Raw genomic sequence first — 15,521 nt, 5'->3', positions numbered from 1 at the left:
GTCATTTCACTTCCTGCCACTGAGGCTTAAGCTCCGTGTTTGTTGGCTGAACGACTCTCTGCCTTCTGTGAACATCTGACACATCGTACCATCAAATCAACCGCTGTGGCATAAAATGCTGCACCGCTTTTATTGTGGGTGTTGTCATAAGCTTTAATGCTACCTGTATTTATAGAAGCAAAAATCAATTGAGTTTACAGTGTTCAGTAAAGCTCCCATTTGTTTCCACCAATATCCACCGGGCTATTCATTTCACTGCAAGCAGAGAGATATTTAACCCACTGGCTGCTGTAGCACGGCTGCAACACATGATGGATGTGTTGTGCATTATCAGGCTGTGCTGTGCATTCATTACACATCTCAACTTTTCACTTTGTCATAGAAAGTGACAATCAAGGCATGGGGAAGGTTTGCAGCAGGAATAACTGTTATATCACAAAATGCAAATCTGTTTTACATTACCGAAAAGGTGAAGATTAGTTATTTCTTTCAACCTGTTCTTTCAGAGGAAATTGGCTTTTGTTTGCTACAGCTCAAGAAAAAAAGACAGCATGTCTGTTGGTGAAGTTATTAGCCTTTGTGATAAACAGCCGCTACCACTGGAAATATGTAAGGCAAAGTCCAATCACAGTTTTCATGGTCCGCACACAGCCCACGCTGCCCCCATGCATCATTAAATTCTTGTGTTCTGGCTCTGGGGGGACCCTTTATGTGTGTCTCCAACCTTTTCATGTGATCCTACGCTGCTCTGATCAGTGTGATCTAAGAGCCGACGCTGACATGTCTCACACCAGTTTTCTGAAAAAGCATTGAAATGTAAAATGAAAATCCTACACTGATTATTGAAAATGAAACACACACACACACACACACACACACACACACACACACAAAGTGTCTGCAGAAAAAATTAACTTGATTGATTGACTGGTTGATTAAAATAAATTAAGCAACAATTTTACTGATTTCTTAAAGCAATTACCAAAAGAGTCAAACCTTCTCTGGTTTCAGCTTCTTAAATGTGAGGATTTGCTGCTTTTATTTGTTTCCTGTTATTGTAAATTATATATATTTGAATTTTGCATGAAATATATCATTTCCCTGAGCTGAAGAAGGGTTACAGATCTGCATTTCAGAGAGGAGAAGAGCAGAGAGTGAAATGGTCAACTGTGTCATATGATCCCCCAGCAACTGTCTGTGTGCATCAGTGTTACTGTCTGTCTCTGTCTGTTTCCCTCGTTGTTTTCAGTTAAAATTGTTATTTTTTGTCATAGAATATTCTGTCAGGCTGAAGTTCCATGAAGTCATTTCAGTATCATCTGATCAGACAGGGAGTCTGATCTTTAAATGCTTTTAATCTGAAAAACATGTCATTTTCAACTCAGAGACACAGGAAGTCGATAGGATCTTCACCTCAAACAGGTGACAGAGACTAAACACACATGTTCTCATATGTTATACACTGCAAAAAGATTTGAGGTCACAATAAACTTTTTCTTTGTGTACTAAATAATTTACACAAATATGTTAAAGCTGTGAGATCAGGTCAAATACAGAAAGAAAACACAGTCAGACACACACACTCAGCTCAGTCAGGCCACATGCAGTTTTATGAAAAATCATCTTAAACAGAATCTGACATTTATAAAAAAACATCCTGTCTCTTACACTTTACATTCATATACTACTAAAGCGTTTTCCCAAATAAATTGTGGTGGTTACGTGATTACAGGCTGGATCATAGTCAGAGGCCATTCGTTTTTTAATGAATTTAACACATTTATTAACAGCAGCAGAATCTGCAGGAGGTGGTTGGGGCAGATGGTGGAAAGTGTCACAAAGTCCCATCTGTTGCAGTATGTTTAGGAAACAAGTGCTCTCTGCTTAAGGTCAAGGCAAGACTGTGGTGTGTCAACAAACAATAATGTCACAACCGTGTTTCCTTCAAAATGCATCTGTTGTTGCAAATATAATTCTTAGAAGACAGGGTTATACCGGAAATGTACAGTTTGGTGAAAATGGCAGACCTGAGACTATAGCTGTGTCTCAATTCAGGGGCTGCATCCTTCGAAGGCTCCATTTGAAGAGAGATTATGACTCAACCTTATCTCAAGATTCATTGTGAACCGGTGATGAATCACTTCTTAAACAGAGAATATGGCAGACTCTGCAAATAAAAGCAAGGATGAATAGGAAATCCTCTGATGACCAGACCATCTCATTTTGGTACGGCCTTCGTAGGCTGTATTCTCTGAAGGATGCAGCCTCTGAACTGGGACACAGTTTATCTACATTAAAATACTCTGAACCTATCAATAATGCACTTCTGGCCCTTTGTTGCTATTTTTTGGGTCATCCATCTTAAGTCTAGAAAAGAAAATCCCCTATATCCTTTCTTATTTCTTATTTTTTCAGTTTCTCACACTTTCTCCCTATGTTTCTGTTTTTCTAAAGACTTGGTGACTCAGAGATTCAACCCTGGGATGAGCTGTACAGCAGTGTCACTGAGTAACAGCTTCAGAGCTTCAGATTTAGTGGCTGCTTTAGTAAAGTTGCTGAGATCAAAGACACAGAAGCCAAAGAAACCATTGCCATCAAGATCCTGAAGAGGGCCACCGATTCCCAGGAGCTCAACAGAGAGGTCGATGACCCGAGTCTTTGAGTACCACATGTCTTTATGTTAACTGTAACACTGGTTTAATATCTCATGTTTTCTCTCCAGCCTGCCGTGCTGAAAAAGATCCACAGACTCGACCCGGACAACATCGCCCAGTACATTGAAGGCTTTAAACACAAAGGGCACATTTGTCGAGTATTTGACAAGAATCTCCACGAGCTTCTGAGAGAGAGACATGGCAACCTGCTAAAATCTCCTATCACGCAACAGGTATGTGGATTTGACTATTGTATGCCTAAGTAATGGTAACATGCTGAATTAGACATCTATTATTCATCAACTCATCAACTGTGCGCACAGCAACCCATGGACAACAAAATCCAAAACCTGGCAAATGTTGAACTGTGGCGTCTTCATTTCTTCTTCCTCTGACAGCTACACACTCCTCTCGAGTCTCTGATGACTGCTGGCATCATTCATGGTAATATTACCCCACATAACATCATGTTGATGAACCAAATAGACAAAGAGTCAGACTCACTGACTTTGGTTCAGTCGAGTACAGTGTCCTCCTGCAGACTGTTGGATACAGGTGTGTTTTTAGATTTGTGTTTCTGGTGGAATCTATCTAGTTCTTCATACACCTATGAATTTTATCATGTTGATATATTCATTATGACTAAACAATCACATTCATTTTCTCTTACATGCCTTCATTTTCTGTTTTACTTCTGAATTTTGTCATGTATCTTCTCATTGAGTTGTAAAGCCATGGAGATGAGCTGTATGTGAAACTGTGCTGGAATTCTTAGTGTTAGATAATTGACTCATCTTCCCTCTCAGGCTTCCTGATGTTATTCGGGGCCTTCCCTCCGCAGATGCAGTGGATATGTGGTCTCTGGGTGGTGTTTTGGCAACCGTGTACCTCGGCAGCCTGCCATTCCCTCAGAGGTGCCAGTGTTACCTGGTATGTCATCTAATACACTATTTAATTCAAGCGGCATCCTCCAGGGCTGGAAATTGATGCCAACGCTGAAGTGACAAAAACTGCAGTTCCTCAAATGGCCACTTGAGGCTGGCTTCAAAAGCAAGTCAATCCCCATAGAATCCCATGTTAAAAGGCCCAAATTCACAACAGAAATAAACGTTTACAGTTTGGTACAAAAAACATATGTGGTCTCTATAGCTAATTTCCGCCTTCATGACAATTTTTATAGAACTCACTCTTTCAAATTTTTATTAAGGTTTAAAGTTATGTTTATTTGAGGGCATGGCCACTTTGAGTGACAGGTGGGTGAGCATATGCTTGTCACAGACCGGCATTCACAGAAGTCTCTGTTCCGCACATGCCCAACCTGTTTGCCTGTTTTTGCATTAGCCGGGAGTTAGGCACCGTCAGGCCCTGCCAAGATGGCAACAGCGAAGCAGCCCACTCTGAGCCTCAAAACTGCTCTTCAGAAACATGTGGGTGATGTCACATAGGCTACGTCCATCTTTTTTTCACAAGTGGATAGTTAATGCACCCTGCTCTATTTTAGCCTGAACCAGGACTCCTCAAAGCCAGTATGGCGGCTAAAAGTATGCAATCTTGTTTCAAGTTGGTCAGATATTTTCCTCCTGATCATACATATTCTGAGTTGTTTTAGATGGCTGATGACGACAAAGCTCCTGCCTCTAATCCAGAGAGGCAGCTCAAACAGATGTGTCCATGTGGAAAATCTGCTGATGGTGGGAGGTCCTTGTTTTGCTGTACTAATAAAGAATTAATACTCTGTGTGTTGGAAGTGCATTAATTTGAACAACTTTGACACTGTCTCCAGATGCAGATGGACCCAGAGAAGTTTGAGGATAGGATCATGTTTGGCGACCTCCTGATGATGATGATGAAGATGATGATGATGCATCTGAATCATCAGAAAGTAAGACCAAGTGAAGCTCTGAGTCACCAGTTTTTAAGCCTGAATCAACAGGATGATGATGATGATGAAGACATCAGCTCTCATTCACTGTTTGTGTGTGTGTGTGTGTGTGTGTGTGTGTGTGTGTGTGTGTGTGTGTGTGTGTGTGTGTGTGTGTGTGTGTGTGTGTGTGTGTGTGTGTGTTAGTAGACACTGGATGGGTTATTGGATGAAATGGTCAGCTGGCTGACTCATTCATTTCTTTACTCATTCATCCTTCATCCAGAGAGATGGTCTCAGTTTCTCCCATGAGTGTCTCTCCAGTGGTGGAAACAGCAGAGGAAGTCAACACCTCTGTCTCCTCCACCCACACTGTTGAACATGATGCTGAGGCTTCAGCTGACAGAGCTTCAGTGACTGGAACATATACAAAATGTAAAACTAATGAAATGAATCTATTTTTTTAAATAAAATTCATATGACAGGATCAGCTGTGTTTGCCATGACTGACAGTGAAAGACTGAATGAAACATGGTAAACAACACTTGATACACAACATACCTTAAATGAAACATTGTGGTGCTACAGAAATGCCCCTGTCTAAAAATCATATTCTCCAGACTTGAATAAACATGCTTATTTGGTTAAAAATCACATCATTATTTCCATATTTTTTTCAATGTAGGTGAAATGCAAAAATGACCATTCCAACTGAAATCATGACTCATATCAGAATCACAATATCTGCCAAAAATAATTGCAATATGATTTTTTTTGCATATCTTTCTGTCAAGGCTGAACAGTGGCTCGGACTCAGATGCAGACTGACACAGTAAGCGAGTTCACAATGTCCTTTAATAAGGCAAAAGTCGGTACACAGGAGATCAGTCCGCGGAGCAAAGGTATCAAAATCGGAAGGCAAAGGCAGGGTCAAAAACCAAAAACAAGACAAGACACGAATAAGGCACACGGGGAATAAAGGCTGGAACGTAGTCATAAAGAACAAGACGAACTGGCACAGAAGGAAGGGAACACTGAGACTAAATACTCTGGGAGAGGGAAGACAATGAGACACAGATGCAACACATTAGGGCAGGGCAGGTAATCACACAAGGGGAAGACACATGAGGGCAGGAAGTGAGGAACCTGAAACGAGAAAAGAGGTGAGTATCAGAATAAAACAGGAAGTACAAGACAAAGAACACTGGGGGAAACAACAAGGAACTCAGCTATCCAGCTGAGGCATGACACTTTCAGCTGCAATATAAGACAAATAAGACACTGGGAAAACTGCTGCAGCAAAGTGAAAATAAACTGTGCATATATGTGCTCCGTTATTCAAGAATAAGCAGGATGAGATATTGATAAATAATAACCAGAGTTTTTAAAAATGTAATAAATTATTTCATAATGTTATAGCTATGTTATATTTTTCTGCATTTGTGTATTTCATTGATATAGTTATTTATTTCCTAATTATTATTTATTTATATAAAAAACTCCATATAACTAGCTATCTCAGGGAAATAAAGACAAATGTGCATGTGCCTTCAAAAGAAAAACACGAATCTGAATTTGAAATAAAAATAAAAACCAACTTTAAAACAAAAATCAATTTTAAAAAACATCCTGGTACAGAAGCCATGGTGGCCTGTTCTGTGGCTCATGGATAAATTTCAGATCCCTTCAGACATGTTTTTAAACATAAAAAACTCTGTAATACTCATTTGTGTCTGATGTTTTTTTCACAACATTTCCCTCATGAACATTTTTTATTCACATCTGCTCCCTCTCCTGTTAAGGTTTTAGTTTTAGGACGACATGAGCAGAACTCTGACAGGAGACACAAGTGAAAGTTCAAACTGGTTTGTTTATAGTGAAAATGAAGAACGGCTGAAGTCAGGAGCAGGGGCCCCGGACAGCAGGGCTTGGGGGTTCCTGTAGATGGCTCAAGGATATTTATTGGAGACTGTGGAAGGCGGAGAGCGGAGGGCAGGCTGGCGGATTGTAGTCTGGGATTAACCATGGTGTCCAGGCAACTCATGGAGGTAAACAACAGAAGACTCAAGAGACGAAGACCTGGGAAGCAGGAGGTTGTAGATTTGGAGCAGAGGCAAAACAGATTGAACAGAATGGAAAGAAATAACAGAGTCTGAGTGGTAGATTCTGCAGGCGTCTGTGTTGATTGATGAGGGGAATGGCAGCAGGTTTGCAGGTGAGTTGATGGGAACAACTAGGTCACCACGCCCTGATGAAGACATGCAGAGACAAACAAGGGACAAACAACAAACACTGGGACGAGGGAAATCAAGAGAAACACAAGGGTAGAGGGAGGAATACTGCCAAATCGAAACATCTCCCTTATTTAAAAAAGATACACAATGGTTTAACTACTTAACACAGAATGAAAAGTCCATTCTCAGTCTAAGTTTCCTCATCAAACTTGTGTAACTTGCATATTGGACCATAATTGACTTCCACACTAGTTGTGATGTCACAAAATCCTGCAGGTACATACAGGACATGTGTTTAACGGGGATTTAAAGTGAGCCCACAGAAACTTCAGCAGATGAATGTGAAACGAAGCCATTTTCAAGCTGCACATGAATCATCCTGTACAGTGAAGGTCAAACATACAAGTAAACATATTGAGCGGAGGAGGACTCTAAAGACACTAAGGCAGCAGTTTGTCAGTTACCGTTTGTATCACCGGGTGGGTAGTTGAAGTCCAGGCTCTAACGTTCATCATCTCTGATAAACATATTAAGCTACAGCAGTGTTTCTTTCTTTCGTCAGGCACTGGGCTTAAATACAGTTTATGAGGTACTTTAATTGAAGTATTTCCATTTTATGTTCCTTTCTACTTCTGATCCACTACATTTCAGTTTGTGTTGTACTTTTTACAAAACATATGATCAGTTCACAAGGTATGGCCCCTTGCTATTGATGAGATGACCTGAAACTGATCAAATTAGCTCCATCTCAGCAAGCATCAACATTTAATTACTTTTTACATGTTAATGCATCAATGAACATGATCCAGTGATATAATAACAATACTCAGACACGACCCATTCTGTCATGGTGTACTTTTACTTTTGATATTTGAAGTATATTTTGCTGATTTTGTTAGAGCAGGACTTTAGCTTGTATTTTTTTTGCGTGGTTTTGCTACTTTTGCGTCAGGAGATGATCTCAGTGTTTCCTCCCCCACTGTCCTTGGTTGACAAGTCACCCAAACACACACACTCACACACACACACACACATCCCACGCAGCTGCAGATTTGATGTCGGCAAGTAAAAATCACCATATGGATAATCTGAGATCACTGACAAACTTTGCTATATGAGCTGATCATTGTTTCTCTTTGTTTAAAAAAAAAAAATGCTTGATGATTGATTGGATGATCTCATTTGTTTCCAGCTCTAACATGATTCATGCATTCATCCCCCCCTGGCATCTCTGGACCATGTCTGTGATCTCGTAAGATGGTAATGATGTCTTGATGCTAAAAATGCACCATCACACCTCTAAAATGTTCAGACTGGATACCAGATGACAGCTGGTATATTTTTACACTAAAGTCTGCTTCTGCTGCATTGGAAAACTGACCAGCCATACTGAATGTAAAGTACTTGTTAGGGCTATGTTGGGTAAATGTTTTGTAGACTGTGAAAGCTGACTATTGAGAAGCTCCTGTGTGTAAAATACATGTTTCTTTCTTTGTCTGCCTCATTGTGTCCTGTTGTGCCTATTCCGCTGCATAAAGAGGGTTTATTCTTCTTGTTTTGGAAACCACACTGGGACTAACCTGATTTAATTAAGAATTAGACTACAGAAGTAAAGATGTTTGGGCTAAATTGGGTGGAGGAGGAAGCATCTAATACCAGCCTGTGCTGTTTCTAATCTCAGAGTGGCCTTCTCTCTTTCTTTTCCTTCAACTTGTGCCCCCTTTAGACCCATCACCAGTGTCACTGAAAGCCAAATATTAGCATTTATGGCTGCATTACGTGAGTGCCCTGATTATGGGCTGAACATTATCCCAAACCTCAGAGGAGCATTAACATTTGATTGTGGCACCCCATTAATGAGCACAGAGGTCACACAGAGTCCAGAGTGAAACAGGGTCCTGTCGTAATCTTTCGCTTTATAAAAAGTCCTCTGACACCTGCTAATTAACACAGTCCCGCACACAAGTCAGAAACCGCACCACCCCCCTTTCCAGGCGAGTGGGTGGTTAATCAGCCTTAGCTACAGATGTGTTACATCTGATAGGTACAGGCACGAAACTTTCTGATTTAAACCAGGCCTCGGGGCCGTCCCTCCGCCAGCTGGCCCCTGCCCACTGCCACATACCCCCCGCCCCCCCTTCTCTCTCTGTGTGCAGCTACTGACCCTAATCCCAAACCGCTGCTGTCACTTCTGCTTAGCCACTGCGTCTGATAATTCTACAGGGGTATGCCATAAAAACCCACTTCCTCCATTTTCTCCAGCTCAACACATATGGACGAAATGTGATCTGAGAAACTTCAAGAACACTGATTTTTTTTTATTCCTGCACCGCTGCTGCTGCCACTCTTTGCCCTTGCCTTGTTGTGTGCTGAATGCAACTTTAACAGGATCTGTGTGTGGAGCAACAAAGACGCCACATGAATTCAACCGGTGTGGGATTGTTTTCTGTGTACGCACTTTTGACATTTCACACCTTTCTGTGTCTCACATGCAAGAACCCATTTCAAAGGCTCCATGTGTACAAAATACTGCTCCTCACCCTCAGTAATCCTAAATATTTGCTTGAAGAAGATGAGCATAACAGTAAGAGAACTGAAAAAATCCCATGAAAACACTCCTCTAATAAATGTGTTACCTTGATCTTCATCTTCATCTTGCTCCGACAGTTTCAATTTATACAGAAAAACTTTTGAAATAAAATGAAATAAAAGCAGGAAAAATTTCATCTTTGACAGGGCATTCGAGTTCCCTGGTATATAAAGAAGAAATCCAAAAATAGGATGATCAAAAGCCAATCATCCATTATGAGCTGTGTGCCTTTCTTCTCAAGTTTTTAAAAGGCTCCTCGTAGTTAAACATAATCAAACTGTGAGAGTTTGATGATGATGCAGGGGGATCAAACAGATGACGATCTGTTCAGTAAACACTTGAGAGGAGGTTACCACAGACTGAAAGCCAGTCATCTGGACTCTTTTCATTCCTCCGTTTGCCTCTTATGGTTCATGGGAACGCCACTTAGAGGCAGAAAATAGAAGCCGATGACTGTATGTTTTATGGGAAGTGCAGGTCCATGTGAGTGTGGTGGGAATGTGTGTGTGTGTGCCCACTACAAAAAATACCCATTTGCACAAGCGCCCTAGTATTAAAATTCAATTTTAAATTTCATAAAAATGGACATAAAAATACCATTACAGTGAGTTCCTTGTCTGTTAACTTAATCTTGGTACTTTTTTAGTAACGATGAATGATAATGACTTAATAAAATCCTTTACAGTATAGAGAACATGGTTTTGCAGCCTCATATCTGCCTGTGTATAAACACTGCTCTTTTACATTAAAAGGAGGCAACTGAGGTGGTTTGGGTGTGTTGATCACGATGCCTCCCATGGAGATTATTCCAGGCTTGTCCGACTGGGAGGAGACCCTGGGCTGGACCCAAAATACGCTTCTGGAGTCATATAAATACTGGATTTCCCATCTGGCCTTACAATCCCTTGGGATTTCCCAGAGGGACATTGCCTGTGTGAATGATGTAGGGGCTACTTTGCTTATCCGCCACCATCACGACCCAGACCCTGATAAGAAGGAGAAGATGTGTTCGTGAACAGAAAAATTCTTTAGTGTAGTTTGATATGATTTATTTATCACATCTTTGTATGGTATATGCACCAATAAAACACAATCAAGAACTGAAATGGTTAAGACCATTAATGTGGTCTTGTAGATGGGCCTTATGTCAAAATATTGTTTTAATACCTTTTACATTTAAATGCATTTAATGCTTACATGGTGCATATCTTTAAACAAATTTGGGTTCAATAAAATTATAACAAATGAATACAGCAACCTTGGGACAGTGTAGTCCAGATTCCCCAAACTGGGTTGGGGGAATCAAGTGTGGGGGAAGCTCAAGAGCAGCCTGAGGGTCAATTTTCCGTGAAGCCCCCTTGAAGGTTAACCCAGCCCTGGAGGTACCGGAGAGCTGAACAGCTCTAGGTGTGGAGGTGTCCTTCACTCTCTGCTCTATTTTGTTGGACCCCTCCATTAATTTTGAATGGAAGAAAGTCATTATGTATAAATAAAAGAAAATCAATATTAACTTCTCTTATTTTGTTGTTTTCTGCCCCACAACTGCAGTCCCCATCAAAAAGAGCATGTTTTTCTTCTCGTCACCTCTCTTTGGTGTTCAGTAGATCCAAAACATCCTGGTTTGTAAAAAACAAAGGGAATGTGAGGCAGAACCTAGCACCAAGGTCTCACAGGTTCTTCGCTTTCCTGTAATGAACCTCAGTGTTTTCTCTGGGATTGTCTTAATGGGATTGTCTTAATGTTCTACTTATTCCATCAGAAGAATATATAATATATCTATAAAGGCTAGTGAATTTAGATGTGAAGATCAGTTCATTGTCAACAGTTGTATAATATCAGCAGCTATGAAGGAGGCGTTATAGGAGAAAAATCTAATGATGTCATTGTGATGTCATCAGGGTTATCTCAGCTTATAGCCATGCAGACCTGAAAATTTTAAACCACACATTATGAACTGGTATCCTGGAGTTTGAAAGACGTGTGTAGGGGTGGTCTAACAAAACATGCCATCTATCATAATGGGGAAATATAGGCTCCAGTGTTGTTCAGGCTTGGCCCATAGTGGGGAATAAAAGTCAGATTATCTGGGCCTCTGCAGCACTGACTTTGTCAAGTCCCCCAGTGTTATAACAGTGCAAAACTCAGGTGCCCTTAAAAGTGAACTTAAAGTCACTTTTTTTGTCTGAGTCTGCAACATGGTCCGCAGGTGTGCCTGAGTGTGTTCATGTGCTAAGGCAGGTGAAGCCTCAAATCCAGGAAGACTTAAACTTATTACTTTTTACGCAGTGTGCAGTCATGTTGCAGCGTTGCATACTCCACAAGGCAGTTTCCCCGGTCCTGCATGTCCAAACACACCTCATGTGTTTTGTAAATGCATCAGGGAGTAGACTAGCTGTCATTATTCATGGGCTGTATTGTGCTGCTATAGGACATGTGTCTTCTTTGCTCGAGCCAGAGTGTGTCTGAACCATGACTCATCTCTATGCTTTCACTCTCTGGAGGCCAAATGCATTCAAACTCCCAATGAAGCCCACCTTGGTAAATTGGAGACAGTTCTCCTCTCTGCTCCCCTTTATTCACTTCTGGTATCACACAGCTCAAACATAAGTCATTGATCAGGGGAGCGGCGGAAACTTGTTTAAGATGAAAAAAGAGCCTCGCCAACGCAGGAGCTCCCCAGCTAAACATTTTCCAGGGTCGATGTCACGACTTCACATCCACCACTGCAGCACATGAGGGAAGAGAGAGAGGAGAAAGAGTGGGAGAGGGAAGAGAGAGAGAGAGAGAGAGAGAGAGGGGTTTTAAGATAGGGTTTGCTGAAGGAAGTAGCTGAAATATACATCACAGCATGCTGCTCTTTTGAGATCCCACTGCAGTCTCAGGAGGTGCAGGGGTGGGAGAATAGAAAATACGGTCTTTAGTCACAGAGAGATGAAACTCAAATACTACGCGGCAAGAGATGGCGAGGATACAGCAGCGGAAACTGCCTTAATGTAGCGGTGTGTTAGGTAGTAGCGTGAATTTCAATCACAGCACTGAGTGAAATTAATCAGGGACGTGGAGGGCTCTTGACGATTCCAGCAAAAGTGAATAACATCACAGGAACGTCACAGTGCCGCATATTACAGGATCAGGGTTAGACAATAAGATAATCTGCTGCCGGGGATGAGGCATTATTATGAATAACAATGTCTGTAAGTGTGTGTGTGTGTGTGTGAGAGAGTGTGTGTCCATGAATATTCTTTTATGTTAATTAGAGGGTATGGCTCATGAGCTTACATCTTGTAATATGTGTTCACCTTTGGAAACACACCTCCTTCCACTGCAGTGGCTCTCTAACACACACACACACACACACACACACACACACACACACACACACACTATGCATACAGTATTTGCACATATAAGATCATGTCATTTGCATCTCTGTTTCCTCTCTGTATGTCCACTTTTGTGCGCGTGCAAATGTGTGTGTGTGTGTGTGTGTGTTAGTAAAATGCTGCTCTGTATTCCCGACTCCCCACTGTGATGCAGAGGCTCCAGACTGAGCTATGACTCATCATGGGCTCTCGGCGAGATCTCTGAGGTCACACACAAAAGAGTACAGGCAGAGAGAGTGGCAGCGAGATATACCAAGAGGAATGGTAAGCCTAACAAGCGTGTGAACGTGGGCTTGCAGAACGCACAGAGGGGGGACGAAGAGGCGCTCAGAGGAAGATTTTTAATAAGGACGTAAAGCTTGGAATCCACCATGGGTCAATGCTACCTGGCAACACCAACTTCTTCTCTAACTCGCTTTTAATTTGCCTTGTTTGGTTTATTTGGCCGCAATCAGAACTGTGGCCACTGCTGCTTCACTGCCTGAGAGGAGCTTTGGGTGCAAGTCAGCGGAGAAAAGAGACAGACAGACAGAAAGGCGACAGACAGCACCATGGTGTTATCACACAAAATGCTTGTTACATAAACAAGCTCAGATCCTGCTTCCAATTTGAGCCCAATTACATGGTGCTCGCAGGCCATGGGGAGGAACACAGATCTCAGGGCAGATTATGGATCACTCCAGCACGGGGGCCCTCAATACAGGCTAAATGCTGCCATTCTGCTGTGATCTCACAGATGGGCAAAGTGGGAAGCAGATAGAGGCAGGTGTGTGTGTGTGTGTGTGTGTGTGTGTGTGTGTGCAGGTGAGAGAGGCAGGAGTTTGAGGGTTTGTTCAGGTTCTGCAGCTGCACATGATGACGTGCACACTTGATAAGATTCTGTGGTAAAGCAGCCCATCTGATAAGACTGTTGTGGTTGATTGTGTAGACGTGAATAACTGAAGGTGGCGTGATAACCACAGCGCAGACTGTGAAACTGCTTTGTCAGTTTGCAGTAACCTGGTTACTGGCCATGTTCTTGCTGTGGGTTACATTGCTATTAACTTCCATCCTCCTCAGGCTTTTTAAATGTGTCATGAGCTGAGTTTCATTTTGTACAGTCAGCAAACTAGTAGAAAATTTATACCACAATAATCCTCAGGAAACCTGTTGCTCATTTTATCCCATGGAGTTTATGACATATAAACTTTATATGAGCCAAAATAAAGAGATAACATAATGTTATGATAAAAAAATGTGCAAATGGGCAATCTAAATTCTCTGTTGATGAGGAGACAGCGTGTACCACCCATTTTTTTTCCTCATAGGGACCTATTCACAGGCAGAGAAGGAGGATACAGTAGATGCAGGTGCAGGACAAAAACCAAATACAAAGTAGTACTTGTGATCTCTTTTTACCAGTTTGTACAGTATGGTCTGCTTTTTGCCCACAAGTCTCCTTGCTGAAAAGAAACTGATGTGTAATATGATGTGATGCAATGTGCTCAACTTCTACAACATATTAACTGTGTGTTGCATGCACGATATTCATCTTCAAAATATGACATTTTTGCAGCTGGTACAAGAAATCAACTTACTTAAGTTACAAGGTACAATGTGCCATATCATACTTAAACAAAGTGCAACTTTAGAATCCAAAATATTTTTGATCATAAAACATGAAATAATGAATACTGTTTTTTTTTTCTTTTTTATCTTTTTTTCCAAGATCAGTCTTAGAACTGTTGCACCACCTTTCAGAGTGATTTTACAGCAGCTGTCACTATAGTGTCTCTTTTTTTCCTTTGTGTATTTGTATTCTGTTTGATTTGAAAACACTTAAGTTTGTCGTTTTTCAGTGTGAGCACACTATACACCCAAGACCTCTTTAGAATGAGTTTGTTGTATGGAACTGGGATAGAAAATAACATTTCTCTGGAATACTGTGTATTAATGTAAAGGTTGAACCAAACAGAAAAGTGCTTCTACTCATTCTCTACTATTCTCTTTAAATTCAAATTTTATAGTTATTTCCTCCTAATTCTATTTTTTTCCTAATTTTCTAACCATGGTTGCTTCAGAAGTGAAAGGGTTACTGTCCTAAAACCATGAAAATAGAGTTAACCAATCAGATTTTTCTTTTTTGCTGTTGTCTCTAGGCGGAGAAAAGGTTGGTTGGCTCACTCACTGGTTAGGAGTTTGTCATGCCTCAGCTGGATAGCTGAGTTCCCTTTTTGTTTCCCCCAGTGTTCTTTGTCTTGTACTTCCTGTTTTATTTTGATACTCATCTCTTTTCTCGTTTCAGGTTCCTCACTTCCTGCCCTCATGTGTCTTCCCCTTGTGTGATTACCTGCCCTGCCCTAATGTGCTGCACCTGTGTCTCATTGTCTTCCCTCTCCCAGAGTATTTAGTCTCAGTGTTCCCTTCCTTCTGTGCCAGTTCGTCTTGTTCTTTATGACTACGTTCCAGCCTTTATTCCCCCTGTGCCTTATTCATATCTTGTCTTGTTTTTGGTTTTTGACCCTGCCTTTGCCTACCGATTTTGATACCTTTGCCCCGCGGACTGATCTCCTGTGTACCGACTTGCCTTATTAAAGGACATTGAGAACTTGCTTACTGTGTCAATCTGCATCTGAGTCCAAGCCATTGTTCAGCCCTGACAGAGTTAATAACAGGACAGAAAATCCTGAAGCCCCCATAACCACGTAATTTTGTTAAGTAAGTGGCAGGTGAATTAACCAATCACATTTTGATTTATAGTGGGTGGGACCAAAAGTCATTGTCAAAGGTTTTCCTGAAGGCTGGAGGCCAGGGCTCCCT

The 15,521-nt window shown here is 41.4% G+C and overlaps 1 long non-coding RNA gene across 2 annotated transcripts; it reads left to right on the top strand.

The window, feature by feature from the left end:
* Window positions 1–3,002: 3,002 nt before the first annotated feature.
* Window positions 3,003–5,201, top strand: LOC139622452 (uncharacterized). Of its 2 annotated transcripts, none has more exons than XR_011691271.1 (5): window positions 3,003–3,098; window positions 3,461–3,584; window positions 4,264–4,345; window positions 4,438–4,536; window positions 4,802–5,201. It is a non-coding gene; the product is annotated as an uncharacterized lncRNA (long non-coding RNA). The 2 variants fall into 2 exon arrangements; XR_011691270.1 differs by having other exon boundaries at window positions 4,723–5,201.
* Window positions 5,202–15,521: the final 10,320 nt, after the last annotated feature.

Source organism: Trachinotus anak, unplaced genomic scaffold (genome assembly GCF_046630095.1).
Source record: "Trachinotus anak isolate AG129_WGS33_773 ecotype Australia unplaced genomic scaffold, CSIRO_AGI_Tana_v1 ptg000007l, whole genome shotgun sequence".
Taxonomy (NCBI): Eukaryota; Metazoa; Chordata; class Actinopteri; order Carangiformes; family Carangidae; genus Trachinotus; species Trachinotus anak.
The sequence above is the reverse complement of the archived record's forward strand: the minus strand, read 5'-3'. Positions and strand labels throughout refer to the sequence as shown.